The 16,913-nt window shown below is 39.1% G+C and overlaps 1 protein-coding gene across 1 annotated transcript in view; it reads left to right on the forward strand.

Annotated features, from left to right (window-relative positions):
- LOC122791689 (glyoxylate reductase/hydroxypyruvate reductase-like) overlaps nucleotides 1–16,913 on the forward strand; it is a 348,466-nt gene that overhangs the window by 22,757 nt on the left and 308,796 nt on the right. The window lies entirely within an intron of this gene.

Raw genomic sequence — 16,913 nt, forward strand, 5'->3', positions numbered from 1 at the left:
CCATAGAGAAGAAATTGCATGTGCTATTCCTATGTTGGCATTACAGTGTAAAATTAGGCTTTTTCCATTATCTCTACCATTAATCTGCACGTGTGTGTGTTAGTACTTGTTCTACATGTATGATGATCTTTTATTTTATGTTTAAAACTTGTGTTTGGTGTCTTAAGTACCAGAAAGTGAAGTGGTCTCTGTATCTCATTTCTTGCATAAGAGATCCAGGTGATCTTATTGTTATGATTTCTTCAAAGTCTGAAGCTGCAGCTTGTAAAGCCCATTTTTGTTGACTAATCTTCTGAAGCATTTTTTGTTTTTCCACATGTGGTTTCACTGCTGTTATGAAACCTCGGCAAGAGCTGCTTTTATTATTCGGAGGGTGGAAAGTTATTTTTATACTATCCTCCTTTTCGGAGGGTGGAAAGCTATTTTTATACTATCATCCTTGGACCTAACATTCACTTGTTATTAATGAAGTTGCTTATTACATCAGTTGCATTTACAACTATAACACTGCATGTCCAGAGTTGTCTTTAACCCTTTTTTCTTTCACAAAATACTGTTCTCTCCACTGATTGCTTTTTTCTGACATTTTTATCTGCAGTTCTGGATTGGTTTCACTAGCAGCAGTACTACAGTGTTTGGAACCAGATGTGTGAAAATGCCCTTAACACACCTGTAGTCCTTTTGCAGAGGTTTAAGACTCTGTGCTGCTAAACCTAGACTCGACATCAGTCCTGGGACTGATTCCTACAACCTCTGCTTGTCTGCTCTGTGACTTTGAGCAAGTCCCTTAACCAGACATTACCCCCACGTTACCCTTTTAAAGGAACTGTGGGATTACTCAGTTAATAGATAATCACTACTTGATCATTAGGATTTTTATCCGTGGAAGAAGAGGATGCCATATTGGAATCACATAAAGATTATTAGACTGGAATTCTTTTTTTATCAGTTTCCTTTTAAAACTTAACCAGTTCTGGATTGGTTTCACTAGCAGCTAGTATAATTCTGCACCTTTGCACCACCAAACCCTTTCTTGTTGCGGTATTTTAAGACTGTCATTGGACACCCACTTCCGGCCTGAATTTTCAGCGACACACTTTCCATATGCTTTCTCACACTGATGCCCTTGGGGGAGTAGACTCTTAGATTCTATTTCCCTGTCCTGTGGAGGGTTGTAATCAGAAAGCTGTTAGAATTTGCCACCTCTTTTGATACTTGATGCTGTGAGCATATCAGCTGCTTACTCGATTTGAACAAATTTGCTGTGATTATTTTTGCATTTTTCTAGGTATTGTAACCCTAAACTGATTCATGCATGCACTTTTCACTTGTCAAAAGTGTTGTCTGACATGACTACTACAGTTTTGCTATATCTACCCCCCTCGCCTGCTTGCCATCAAAATCCTACCCATTTGGACTTGAGCCCATTTCTTTCTGAGAAGTAGGTAGGTGTGTGTGTGTGTGTGTGTGTGTGTGTGTGTGTGTGTGTGTGTGTGTGTGTGTGTGTGTGTTTAGGGTGCATTTTGCTAGATCTCTTAGGATGACAGCCTTTTGGAATTGCCATCATCCAGGTGGTGCTTTTGCAGGCAGCCCAACAATGAGTATTATTATTTTAACGTAACCCCACCCCTGGTAATGTCAAGTACACTTTCACTGCAAGAGACTCCTACGCTGCTACATTGTGTGTATGCATGCTTGTTCACATAAGTCAAGCCGAAGCCTGCCTGGGGTCTGGATCACACTTACGATCCATTACCTAGTCTTAGATAGTGGGTGGCAGTCTGATGGAGCAGTAACATAACTTGAGGGCCACTGACCTTCCACCCAGAATGAATATGCCTATCCTCCCTTGCTTGTATCAACCACCTGAGGTGCTTCTCAAACTTGCCTGAGATGTCTCCATGGCTTCATCATTCCCTGCTACTGGTGCAGGTGGCTTCCCTGTTCCGTCTTTACTAATGTATTATTTATATGTTTTGTTAACCTGGTTTTCCAGCTTTGGGGGGGGGGGTGCTAGGAGTGCTATCTGGTTTAGCAACTTGTTCAGAGTTGCACGGTAGGCAAAAGGAGACTGGGAATCCAAACCCAAAATTGCAGTATGAAATGTGTTGGCAGCATGTAGCCTTGATCCCCTGTGCTAAACTGCCAGAACTTATTGACTGTGACTGATTTATTTCCTTGGAGAAGCTGTTCTTAGTAATAGTAGTTTTTCATTAGGAACAGTGCACTCCTCATATTTTAACTGTAAAATGTTAAAACAATTAACCGTTCCCTTTCAGTCACGATTTTTGGCCACACAGAGCAGGTCTGTAATTTTCATATGTATAATGATGCAAATTGTAATTTTCATATTTCTGTAGCCAAGCTACATGGAAAGAATTGCCTGTCCTCCTATGAAAGCTCATAACTGGATGATCAGAAATGCTTTTGACAGTATGTCTAGTTTTTAATTTTTTTCTGGTGTATTGTAACTTTGCAAAACATTGCATAAATTATCACTTTATAATTTATACAATTCAGTTTAAGACTTTGTGTACAATGAATGATACAGCTGTGAAGACAAGTTTATGTCGATAAGTTTTGCAGTTTGTACCTCTAGTGATTTTGAGTCTAAAAAAAAGAGACTCCAGTTTATACTGTCAGCAGATAACCTGATTTTGTAAGAAGGCTTTAGATCCAGTGACTGGAAGTTAGAAGTTAACTTGAAGGCAAATAGTTAGTCTCAGTTTTGTCACGTGTAAGGCAAATCCATTTACCTTTGCCACCTGCTGCCTTATTTGCAAGGCATTATTCTCAGTATGAACTTTCTGAGAGGCATATGGAAAAGGAAGAATTGTCACTTTTAGGTGGTATGAATTTTAGGACTTTTCTTGTGTTTTGATGTAAAGTTTAAAAACTTTCAAATATATAAATTCGTAGGTTTATTGAGGCTGTACATGTGGAATCTAGTTTTATGTCTTTGTCCCTCACTGCCTTAAAATTTAGATGCTTGAAGAGAAATTGTACTCGTACATCCAGACTTTTTATTCCTCGGGGATTAAAAATTTTGTAGAGGTTCTTCTTTCTCTAAACATTCTGCACGCTTAAGTTCCTTTCTTTTGACATTGATCAAATTACTCTGCTGTAGCAGATGATATTGAGAAATCTGTGCGATTAATTATAAAATGATTTTGTACCTGTGTGGTGCAAGATACTGATTTAGACCCATCAAAGAAGGTTTGAGTAAAACATATTGGTCTGTGTATTTTTCCTTTAAATCAGTAGCTATCTTTACAGCTAGGAGACTGGGTTGGTGAAACAGGCAAATGCATATGTAGCTAAAATTAAAACCTCTCTTGCTCATTTTTGCTGGGTTGCAGAATAGTGTGATTTTACCAGTTGAAGAACAAAGGTTAAATTAGAGAATTTGCATCTTTATTCACACTCCATCTTATTCTATCGAAAGAGAGAAGATATTACTTTTTTGAGGATGGAGATTGAAAAGCCTGTTTGATCAGCTCCATTCCTGAATGGGCATGTACCTAACAAATATAAACTTTATGGTAGGGACAGAGGATCCTTCAGAGGAGATTGCTTCCCTAAGGAGTAGAAGTTTTAGTCCTCTTTTCATGTGGCGATTAAAGAGAGCTTTCTTTGCAAATGTTTTGCATGCATTCATGTGGCTGTACAAGGGAAAATTTGCCCTCCACCTTTGTGTCCCTTGGTGTTTGTAGTAGGAAGGCACAGAATATCAACCTGACTATATAATCTATTTGCAAGATATGGTTGGTTGGTTGTTGTCAGGCTGTTCTGGAGGCATGCAACTCCTTTGTAAATGAGCCAGAGTGTTTCTTATGCAGACTGTTAGGGCAGAGGAGTAGTTACATTTTGATTTACATTTGTACACAAACAGTAGTTAAATTTCCATTTATATACAGCCTAAGATTTTACAGAGGTGGAAATTACTGAAGAGAGAGCACACGTGCAACTTAGTGGATTGTACAGGCAGCAGTTGTGTATAAAAAATGTTGTCATTTTTCAGTAAGAGATTGAGAATATTATGTTTAAGGAGAGTGTTTTGATAGTATTGTACAGTGAAAATGTTTTAACCCTGTGATGAGCATGTACAGAACCAGGACTGGATAAGATGTTGCAGTGGTTTAAAACTAGTGAGTTTGTTGGAGAGTTTTATTTGCATGGGGATACTATTCCACAATTTAGCAACGCATTGGGAGTAGAGCGAGTTTCCTGCAACATTGTTCTATTACTTATAAAAAATAGTCAAATAGAGGTCCCTTGCTGGACAGTAGGGTTATAGTATGTTTTGTAGTGCAGGGCATTTTTCTGGATGATGAATGAGTTTGTGTGCTGTAGTCAGTTGTGAATATTTTAGACAGTTGTGCAGTTTAAGGCACTTTAATTGCTTTAAGCTAAGACAATGGTGGGTCCTATGATATGGCAAATTAGCTATTTTATTGTAGCAGGAGGCAAGTTTCTGTAAGTATTGTTGTGAGGATAGGAGCGGTGTGTAAGAGAGTCGGCAGTAAGAAGGTGGTAGTTAGTTTTCCTTGTAGTATCTGTAAGGAATCCATTGATTTCTATAAAGGGAGCCTAGTTTCTGGTGTGTAGATTTAATGGTGTTCAGTATATGCTTGTCATATTTGAGATAGTCTATTACAACACCTAGATGTTTACTGTGAGTTACAGTTTCAATGAGAGTATTATTTGCTGAAGTTTTGATTGGACAGGGATAGAGTGAGGGGGGCAGATGTTACTGTCTAAGAGAAATAATATTGATCTGTTGTCTTGTCTTTTGGCTTTTCCCTGTTGGATGGTCGCCACAATGAAACTCCGGTCTGCTAATGATTGGCAGTAGATTTTCACAAACGCCAAGGTGCCAGCTCGACTTCCAACCTTCAACGAAGGCACGCCCTTACGCATGTCTTTCGAATGCCACCCAACGGGTAGGACATGCAGACTCCACACAGAAGGCACTCCCCGCACTCCAGCCGAGAATCGAACGGGAGAACCTCTTGTTAGGCAACAATGCTACTGCTGCACCACCGCGGCAGTAGAAATAATATTAATTTGTATAAAGTAGGAATTAAAAATGTATGGGGATAGTCTGTTTTGGAGAGGGACTAGTGGTCTTGCCAGGGTGGAGTAGTTTATATAATGATGACCAAAAAAGTTTTGGGTTGTGTCAGACCTCCCAACCATCCCGAATTACTCGGTATTTACCGAGTTTTGGGGTCCAAATGAAGGGGTGCCACGATTCCCGAGTGGCACCCCTTCATTTCTGATTTCTTTGCTTTTGTTTTTTTATTTTTTTAATTTTCTTGCTGTTAGAGCCGACGTCATCATGTGCGTGATGACATCAGCGCAGTCAGCACCAGTCAGCACTACCAGCCAGTCGGAATTGAGCTCAAGGAGCTCATGTCATCATTTCCGGCTGGCTGCGAGCAGGCGGGAAGTGCTTAGTTTGAACCGTTGCTGCCGAGGATGCTGGCTTTGCTGCTTCAGCCAGAAACTGCTGACTTTGGTACTGCCTGTCGTTTCGGACAGAGAATGCTGCTGAGAGGGACTTTGTCTTTGCTTCTGCTGTATTGTTGCTGCCAAGCCGACAGAATAGGGACTTAATCTGCTGCTATTTTGATTCGTATACTGACTAGGTAAAGAACTGTGTGTGTGGTGTTGTGTGTCTTGAAGTATAGTTCTGTTAAGCTGAATGGCAATTACTTCTGGCATTTGTGCTTAAGTGTAGTTCTTTTGAAAGCATTTTGTACCTAGTACTCGGCACTGTCGGCAGTCTGATGCGCCAAAGTATGTTAAGAACTAAGAAGCTGTATTTGCACCCTTTGCTTTTCTCGGCAGATTTATTAGTGTGTGTGTGTGTGTGTGTGTGTGTGTGTGTGTGTGTGTGTGTGTGTGTGTGTGTGTGTGTGGCAGTCTGCATTTAAGTGTAGACTGTTTTCACGTAGCCTTGAGTTGCTGTAAACAGTACTGCTGTTAGCAAAGTGATAATGACAGAATCACTGTCTCGAATATGCAGGACCTCTTCCGACGCCTTAACTGTCTGGAGTAAGCTGCTCAAGTGTTATCTGTCTGCACCAACCCTGTTCTCGACAGTAGCTGTGTAGCAAAAAAAATGTCAGTTTCCATTTCAGCTGCTAAGAGCAGTCTGTGGGTGGGGGTGGGATTGGAATGGTCAGTCTATACCACGCCATGCACTTCTTCACTACTTGGATGGGTACATGGTGTTCAATGTTGTGCAAGTTTGTCAGTAGTTCCCAGTCTCTCTCAATATTCCCCGACAGAAGGAATTTAAGGGTGCTTGACTACTAGCAAGCCTGTGAAATATCTGCGTGTCATTTTACATAGATCAAATCTGCGTTTTCTGTAACTTGTCTTCTCTTCTCAGATTTTGCTTTGGGATTTTGGTGTCTTTAGTAAACATTGTGCTTGTACGACAGAATTTGGAGAGTTGCAGTTACTAAATAATGTCTGTTAAACTGATTCTTCCTTAGAACTATGAGTAACTGATGACACATTTGTTTATGGTATCCCTAGCATCTGTGAAGAATCAACTGTCTCTGCTTGTTAGTTCTGTTCTAAACTTTTCCTCTTAAGTTGATGCAAACCATTTTTAAACCTTTCTATGTGACAGATCATGTAAAATAGTATGACACCTTCTGGCTTCACCTACTAATATAGTATATATTTTTTGTTGTTCTCATGATATGCACTATAAAATCAGTTTACATAGAATGTCAATGTATTAATAACGATATGTGTTATTTAAAATCATTTTTTCTGTTGTCAGTATTTTTTAAATGTATTCTATGAGACTGTTTTTCTTATAAATGTGTATATGCTGACTTCCTTTACATAGTTGGTATGTGTAATTCATTCTTTGAAATGTGTTCTGTTTTCTTCTATGTCATTATTGGTTCATGCATTTTGTTTCATTGCCTACTGGAAAAAATGCTCAAACTATAAATTTAAAATGCTCTCTAACTTAAGTGTAACAAGTGTGCTGTATTATACAAGGAATATAATTTAATAAAGTCAGGAAGGTGTTTCAAAGAACACGTGTATGTTTCTTGTTTTGTGTGCAAAGGGGCCTATGATTTGAAAACAGCCCAAAGGTAATCTTTATCCAACACTGGCCAGATGCATTTTCTTTGGATGTGGTGTGGGTTTCAATGCTGTTTCAATGAATGTGAGTTTCAAGGGTAGTGTCTATTTTCATTGTGAGACAGTATTGCTTTCTTTAGCAGATACTTATTCCTGTTTGTGCATTGTGCTATAAAATGTAAAAATAAAATCCAAATAGTCATTGTAGAAGTAAAGCAATATGCACACATGTGTTTATGGTAAATGGGGTGAAATAGTCAGGTAACTGGCCATTGGAATGGCTGCAGGGGGACTATGGTGCCATATTTTGGTTGTCTGTTCTTCGGTTTGCATTTGAAAGTTGTCATCCCACAATTCCATTGGAGTGGGCGGGGTTATGTAATTATGTATGCAAATTTTACGTTAATCAGTGTACAGATTTGTACCTATTTTTCATGGGCCTTGTCCAGATTTTTGATGATTCCGGGTTGAGAGGTATGGGTTGTGTATATGTTCATCTTGTAGGTTGGTATAGTGTGTTTGCTTATCCTGTTTGATCTGGTGTTTTGCAAGGCTTCTAAGATATATATTTATGAGGGAATGCAAATGCTTCCATTGCCCTGCTGATAAAGTCCCAGCTTACTCTGTCAAATGATTTCTCTGCATCAAGACTTTCACCTATTGCTAGCTGTGAAAAAGTTCGAGCTCCCGTCTCTGTATAGAATGAAATGGGCATTAGAGTAGGAGTGTGTTTTTTGATGACTGGCCTTCTCATAAAAGAAGGAATTTCTGGGATTGATGAGGCATTGCCCATCTAAAGCTTTCTTGATACAGGTAGGGATGCAGTTTGTGGTGTCCTTGTCTCCGTGTACTTGTAGTCCTGACTACCTCACTAGCCGGAATGTTTCTAGCAGTGGTGATTTGTCTTCAGTATTGTAGTGGTACAGTGCTGCTTGGGGTCATTGGACACACTTCAGCACTGTTTCGGATATTTTTTTAGACACCTTTATTGAATTATCATCATATTTACAAGTTCACATTTACAGACATTGTTATATGGCCTATAATCTAGGCAACATTACATAAATTACTCAATTCTTTCCTTCTCTTAAACCTCATTTCCTCCTGAAAAACATTCTACATATATTGTTCCCACAATTTCCATTTTTTCAGTGTAATTTGCTCTTAGACTTTTCTGAAGATCCCAAGTCCTGTTCTTTTTTTTATCTTGTTAAAATATTCAGTACTTCAAGTACAGTTGGTTTAGATATTGATTTCCATTTTCTACTAATTGCTTTTCTGGAAGCCACAAGCCTTAATGGTTCTGTATCCCATCTCAGAAAAAGTAATTCCTTACTTGCCCAGGATTCCCAGCAGAGTACACTGTATGGAATTTTTAAAGTCTGCCAACTAATTACACTACCAACACGCATGCTCGGTTACCTATTTCTTCCTCATCACACCTCCCATTATTTGCCATCTGCATGGGGAAAAATTCTTTGGAGTCTGCTTTGGGTATAAAAGTATCTATGCAAACCCTTCCAGGCACAAATTTTAAATCTTCTAGACTGCATATTTGGGACGGTATACACATGGCCTCCCGTTGTTTCTTTGTGAACTGTATATCTAATCTCTCTCCTGATTCCTATAGTCATTGTGCAATATTTTACATACTGTACTAATTACCCCCGCTTTAACAGCAGCTTCTATTCTAGATTCAATTAAAACTCAACCAGTGTGGGCCTTTTATTTAGGATTCCCCTATCCCTTTCTCTTTGTCTGTACGGTTATCAGTCCCTGATAGACAGGGGCGTAGCTAGGATTTTAAGATTTGTACTCTCAGCTCCTAGTCTGCTGCCCCCCACCAAACCACACCTACATCAACTCATTAATCTCTGCCCACACCCCTTACAAATTGCTCTGCAAGCCACATTTCCTTCACAATGCTGCTCTCTCCCACCCCTGGCAAATATATGCCAATCACTTACATGATGAAACAATTAAACAGAATTGGATATTTCAGTTCATGTGGAAACACACAAAGTAGCTTATTACATTTACATTGTGGCTAACTTTATCACAGTGCAACTGAATCCAGATGACCACTCTCAAGTGCTTTTTAACAGAGTGGCACAGCCCTCAAATATCTGTCATACAAGTACTTACATGACTGACCTTTTGCAGTAGTGTTGCGGTGTAAGAAGTCAGTATTGCAGCACAAATAGTCTTTGTACCATGTCAAGTTAGCCAGTCGCACAGTGATCCACACACTTATACCATAAAATTGCACCAGGTGAAGAGACCACAGCACTTTACCCATATATTCCTGACTACGAGTAAATACCAGAGCTGCACCATGCAACTAACTATTGAATGTCATACTTAAACACCAGATTCACACACCAGATTCACACAGGCGTATAAAGCATGTTTAATAAATCAAGATAACTATAATTACCAGTGACGGAAAACTGCACTGAATATTCGGTGTGACAAAATGTTGAATACTGGAGTACTGCTTGAGAGAATTGTCTGTCTGCCTACCCATCTGTTTTTGATTATGTTAGTCCCGCTAGGCCAGTGGCCTCTCTCTTTTTTTTTTTTTTTTTTTTTTCAGGTGGGATCCCAGGTAATAGTCATACTGACTAGGGGAAATTTGGCCAGGCACAGGGAAGTATCCCTTATTTTTCCCTTAAACAGATTCTCCCCACAATTCCTTGGCACAAATTCTCTAAATGACTGCACTTACTGCACTGCTTAAAATCATTTTGCCAGAGAATAGAAAAGAAGAATTTCTTCACTGGCAACTCTTAAATAACCATCAAAGGACCAGTTTCTCATGAGTGCTTGCTCACTGAATTAATCCAAAATCTCCACCGATGCCAATAAACTCACCCATCACCTGACCCACAGCTGCCAAAGCTCTCTTTACTGCTTTTAAATTGAAAATATAATCGATGACATTTTCTGTAACAACCCGCCGGGGTCTGATGACCTTCAACACAGTATTATAACTCTACAGACCCTACATCAGCATTTAGTATATTACTTACCCCACTGGCCACAGTATAAGAGAAGTTTGTGGCTTATAAAATCCAGTGCAGAACTATTTCATTCACTCTTCTGCTACAGTATCTTTGCAAAAATATAGAAATGTGCCACTGCTAAACAGATTCTAAAAACAACTCACACCTGCTCAGATGCACACCCATTTCAGTACTTCAAGCACTGTCTAATTTTTTTTTTTTTGCACTTTACCATGATCAACCATCTAAGTGTATTGCTGACCAAGTACTCCTGTCCTCAATGAACATGGATTCTGGTATGAAAGGAGCACAGACTATTATAAAGACAATAACCGATGACATCCTAATGGGTACAAACAAACAGCAATTCATGGGAGCATTATGTTTAAACCTAACCAAAGCAGTTGATGTGGTAGACCATCCACTCTGTCACACTGCTGTTATAGCCCGTGGTATTAAACCCAAACTTCCTATTAGTTTCTCATCTTTCTTTCCTACCATTATATCAGAGTTAAATAGGCTAGTTCGTTCCCCTCAACCAAAACTCCCATTTGAAATGGGACCTTGGGGCTCCATTCTATCATGCCTGCATTTCTTCATTTACTTCAACAGGCTCCCAACAGACCTCCCACATCTCTATTTCCTTATCTATGACAACAACATGGTTCTCTCTACTCCAGAACGTTAGCATTCAGCATCAACAAAATCTCTCTTCCCCTTTTCTTTTTCCAGTTAGTGCCTGGTTGTGTGATAGAGCCACATCATCTCTGTTGGGCCCCAAATTTGGAAAACCATAATGCCAGCTGTAAGGACTCATTTACTTTGCTGCAGTTCAGGCAAGCGCTCTCAAACATTGCCTCACTTAAGTAGCAGAATGTTAACTTAACCCCTAGAACGTATTCAAGCTGCTACCTAATTTCTTTAATAGTGCTTATGTAGTTACTAGCCAGTGTTTTTTGAACACCTAAATCAATGCCATCTCCAGGCTGTCTTCCTCCAGCTGCCCATTCTCACCCTATCAGTACTTCCATTTATTCGATAGTTAAGACAGATAACTGTTTATTGAGTAAGCTGAGTGTTTCTGTCTGTGTAGATTCCCACTGCTCACACTTCTATTAACAGTCACTATCCCTTATCAGTCTTATTCTGCATTTATTGATTTAGTTATCTATCCTTTTTGACTGGGTTACTCCCACTAGGCTAATGGCCTCTTTTCAAGGGAGACCCAAGCTGGTATTCCCACTACTATGGGAAATCTGGCCAGAGAGCTTACCCTATACTTTTTGATACGTGCCGCGGGCTCTTAAATCTACGTGAGCTACCACCAACGCAGGCAGATTGAGCCCCAGTTTAGAGTCTCATCTGATGGTCAAGTTTTTAAACCTGCAAGCATCACTGGTTTACGTAAGTTAAGACAGTCTCCTTTGCCAGACTCCACTTCACCTACTCTTTCTTCTCTTAACCCTGTTCATCTCCTCACTGCCTGTATTCATGCATTACTTATAGAGCCTCTAACAGAATATGTGCTTGTCACATTGTAAATACCTGTGTATTGTAAATATTTCCTTATCACTGTACTTGTAATGTTGGCATACCTGTACTTTGTGAATGCATTTTTGCAGCTATGTTGTCTTTTAAATCTCTGTTTGTAAAATGTTATTGTCAGTTTTCCTCTTGTCATTGTTTGTTTTTTCACATCTGGGATGAGCCTGAAATAGGGCCACATGGATCAGTGTTTCAACTAGGTAAGCGAGTCTAAATGGAGAAGCAATGAGCCTGAAATAGGGCCACATGGATCAGTGTTTCAACTAGGTAAGCGAGTCTAAATGGAGAAGCGCAGAGGCACACACAAAAAAAAAAAAAAAACTACCAGAAATGCATTTTGAATACACGCACTCAGAAGAAGAATCACACACACACACATCAAATCGTAACACAAAATATTTCATTATTCCTAACAATGGAAATCAATATTTCAGACAGTAAGGGAGATGCACACAATATAAAAAAATGGCAAACCCACACCAACAGCAAACATTCATCAAACACTTCCACACATCATAACTATGAAAACAACTAACAAAACATGCACCTTTTAACAGACAAATTATAAATAACACAAAGCTACACCAACTAAAGTACTGTGTAAAGGCCAAACAGAAGAGCAACCCACTGCTCAGCGAAAACAGTAACTTGCAGTAGTCTCAAAGGCTGAACCTTAAGGACTGCTGGGTCAGAGAATAGAAAAGAAGAATTTCTTCACTGGCAACTCTTAAATAACCATCAAAGGACCAGGAGTGCTTGCTCACTGAATTAATCCAAAATCTCCACCGATGCCAATAAACTCACCCATCACCTGACCCACAGCTGCCAAAGCTCTCTTTACTGCTTTGAAATTGAAAATATAATCAATGACATTTTCTGTAACAACCTACCGGGGTCTGATGACCTTCAACACAGTATTATAACTCTACAGATCCTACATCAGCATTTAGTATATTACTTAACCACACTGGCCACAGTAGAAGAGAAGCTTGTGGCTCATAAAATCCAGTGCAGAACTATTTCATTCACTCTTCTGCTACAGTATCTTTGCAAAAATATAGAAATGTGCCACTGCTAAACAGATTCTAAAAACAACTCTCACACCTGACGCACACCCATTTCAGTACTTCAAGCACTGTCTAATTTTTTTTTTGCACTTTACCATGATCAACCGTCTAAGTGTATTGCTGACCAAGTACTCCTGTCCTCAATGAACATGGATTCTGGTATGAAAGGAGCACAAAGACTGTTATAAAGACAATAACTGATGACATCCTAATGGGTACAAACAAACAGCAAGTCATGGGAGCATTATGTTTAAACCTAACCAAAGCAGTTGATGTGGTAGACCATCCACTCTGTCACACTGCTGTTCTAGCCCGTGGTATTAAACTCAAACTTCCTATTAGTTTCTCATCTTTCTTTCCTACCATTATATCAGAGTTAAATAGGCTAGTTCCCAGTGGCGGCTCATGGCATCAGACTGCGGGACTGCAGCCCTCCCAGCTGTGTAAGAAAAAGAAAAGCACAACAGACTTAGCCAACAAAATATTTTAATTAAAAAGTGGCTGACTTGAATAAAAACACGAGTCCGACTGACTCGCAAAGTCCCGGAACTCGAACTGCGCATGCTCGTTGCTCGGCGAGTTCCAGGTCCATTTTTCCCCTTTAAATCTGATTCTTGGACTGTCTCAGACTGCTGTAATAGCAGTCCGGACTATGGGGAGTTCTGCATCAGTGCATGATGCCCAGAACTCTGTGCGGTAACCGCACAGTAACATGGAAGGGGGGGCAGACTGCCACGTCAGCAGTCATTCACATGACGTGAATGGCAGGGTGAGTACTGATTGGTTCTCAGTCTCTTTCTGAAAAAGAGAGCGAGAAACAATCCATATTAACAGACAGTGCAGGACAGGATAAGTACCTTATTGCGCTAACTTGCAAGTGCTTAAAATAATTACAGTTGTTACTGCTTGGCTTGGCTTGCTTCTGGAGTTTTGTCTTGTGTTCGAATCATGAGTGATGGTCCGAAATGGACAGTCTTACAGTTAAAAAGTCTTCATTTTATTTTTTTGAGGTAAGATAGACAGGCCTTTGGGGTGGGGGTGCCCTCCTTTTTACTTTAACAATGCTGCAACTCGGTCTCTTTTTTCCTGATCCTGCTGGTAGCAGAACAAAAGTCTTAGTCTGTAACTCTGTATGCTTTAATTTTATTTAATTTTGTTAAGGTACCTTGACAAGCAAGGCATCAGAGGTTTTATTTTATTTATTTTGTGGTTTGGTGGGCATGATTGTTATATTTGTTACTGTTTCTTTTTCCAAACCAAAGTGTCGGATATGACAAAATTTTCTAAAATATGCAGTGACTTCTCTTGTAAGAAACAGCCTTTTGGATTAGCACAACAGTTTGAAGAGTACTTCGTTAATCAGGTTAACTTCCACAAGTCCAGGGGATTAAGTTCTGAGGCAGCCCTGTGCAGTTTAGGCTAATTCCTTTATAATTTACCTGCTTTAATAAGACAATCTGTTTTCTTTAAGTACTCTGATGTTATTTCATTTGGCTGCATTATTCAGTAGCTTATTTTAACCCTTGACTATTGCTGTGCTTTAAATATTTTACTGCATTCTGGTATATTTTTAATATTCATATTGTATTGTCTTTGTATATTTGTATTTTGCTGTATAAATGTAAAAATGTATTCCATTTTATGATTTATATTTCTCTTTGGAGAAGTGTGTGTGTGTGTGTGTGTGTGTGTGTGTGTGTGTGTGTGTGTGTGTGTGTGTGTGTGTGTGTGTGTGTCCTGGTAATGGAGATCGTGGAGGTACCTGTTATGAGCAAGAAGGATTCTTGTAAAAGACTTGCATTTCATCAAAGGAAGTCTTGGTAGTAAAATGGTCTAATCTAAATCTATAAAATATTGTTTATATGCAGTAGCTAGCATTCTCCTGGATTTTTAGTTGTTGCTTTACATTTAAGGAAGATATGATATTGCTTAAAATATTTTTGTATAGGGCTTTCCAAAGGGTACTATTTGGAAAAACTGCCAGTTATAAGAAAAGATCTAAGAAACTGTGCTGATTGTTGGTCCGACCACTATACGTGGGCTGAACTGTTTCCTTTGCTGTAAATTTCTGTGTGTTGTTTCCAGTTTTGCATTTGGTTACTTTTCTGACAAATATAGCCTGTATTTATGTTTTTATTAGTAAAACCCTACTGTTTCTGAAGAGATTGGGTCTGTTCAGTTTTCAAAAATTTCAGTCTATGTCATTTGATTGAATCAGAAATGATCAAATACAACTGACTGACTGAAAACTCGATTGAATCACAATTGGCAGAAAAGTGTACAAAAGTCTATAGAATGTATGAGATGTTTCTGACCAAAGGCTAAAGGCATTATTAAGGAATGTCTAGAAGGGTGTGTCTGGACTGGCAGTGGCTACCCTCATGTTGTAGCCTCACATCTGTAGATTTTTTTTTCTGCACCAAAACAAATTAATTGTGACTGTTTGTTTTTTTTTTTTCTGTACAACACAATTTTATGTGTGGAGTTAGTGTATGTAAGTAAGGGGGGGTACAGGGGGATTCACCCACTTGCAAAATCATTTCTTTGTATTTGCTGAGTAGGAAGTGTTCCATCAATTGTGTAAAATAATTTCTGTGATTCAGTCAAATAATGTGTGCATAGCTAGAGAGAACTCAGGATATGAACCCTGCACCTTGGGTGCAGGTAACAAGAGCCTGAATTCCCTACCAACCACCATTTGTGAAATGTTTGCAGTTTTTTGCCTCATATTTTGTTCTGTTCTTTTCCTCGTAAAATATCTGATTTCTGAGTTTTTAATTCTTTAGTTGATGGTGCAGTAGTAGCATTGTTGCCTTACAGCTAGAGGTTCTCTGGTTTGATTCTTGGCTGGAGTGCCTTCTGTGTGGAGTCTGCATGTCCTCCATGGGTTTGTTTTGGTGTCCTGCCATGTCACAAAGACATGTGCCTGCAGGATTTTTCCCTGGGCCTCTGCTGAAAATTGGCTTTTGTTCTAAGTCGGACTTTTCTGGTTAACAAATGTTAAATAAGTAAAGTTGACAGGCATTTGAATTTCAGACTTCATATTCTTCAGAAATTACATAGCAACACAAAACCTTTTATTCTGGCAATTTTCTAAGTTTATAAGATGAATAGTTGAAATTACTCCCTATTTTGGGACTGTATTCCCCCATTATTGGCCTCATTCAGGTTTTTTGTGCTAACGTTGAGAGCTATGGTAAGAACTGAATTCACTGAATATGTTTGAGGGCTGTATTCCCCCATTACTGGCTTTGCCCAGGTGTTTTGTGCTAAGAGGTTGACAGCTATGGTGAGAACTGAATTCACTAAATGGTAGCCATTTAAGTTTCAGTCTTCCTCTTTTTCACAAAACGGCTGATTTGGCATAGTGGTAGGTTGCTCTGACTGTTTTGCACAGGGTTCTGGGCCCAAGACTTGGTAGTAAATGCATGATGGTAACACAGCATTTTATTCTAGCAACTTTCCAAGATTATACCACTGTTTAAAATGTGCCCCTAATTTTTGGGCTTTTGTCTCTCCCCAATACATTTTGTTTTTTTCCAGATTTCTTGTGCTGCAAAGTTAAGAGATACAGCTGAGTGTCAAGTAGAGTTTTTTAAGGAGCTGAGAGCTGCAGGGGAAGAGAAGTTCAGTGCTGCATATGTTGAGACTGCTTGCATTGTTAATAGCACAACAGTTAGTCTACTTGCTTTCGATGCAGAAGGCTGTGGTTCTACTCCCACAGTATGTAGATGCATTACTGATATTGTACTGTGTTGTAAATGGGGTGGATGCTGCTGTCTTGCGAATGTCCTCTTTGGTAAAGATACCTAGTAACTATGAACCCGTCTGTTATTTGCCATCCATTCCCTATTGCAATATTACTAGCTTATCATTTTTTAATGTAATATAGGCAATTTATTTGTAGATGAAACAATGAAATATAAAGTTGTTTGCTAGCAGCAACATATTCATTAGTTACAGATCTTTTTAATGTGGAATTATTTAGATGACTTTTACTTCTGCAGAGATTGTGCATATTACTGATACTGGTGGACTGTAGAAGTTTGAGTAGACTTTATGATGGAAATGTTCTCAATTGGGCAGTTTTGTCATTATTGGTGCATGCATTTTGTTTCATTGTTTACTGGAAAAATGTTCAAAACAATACATTTAAAACACCCTCTAACAACTGTATTAT

The sequence above is a fragment of the Protopterus annectens genome, chromosome 17.part0 (genome assembly GCF_019279795.1).
Source record: "Protopterus annectens isolate FY-2018-M chromosome 17.part0, PAN1.0, whole genome shotgun sequence".
Classification (NCBI taxonomy): Eukaryota; Metazoa; Chordata; order Ceratodontiformes; family Protopteridae; genus Protopterus; species Protopterus annectens.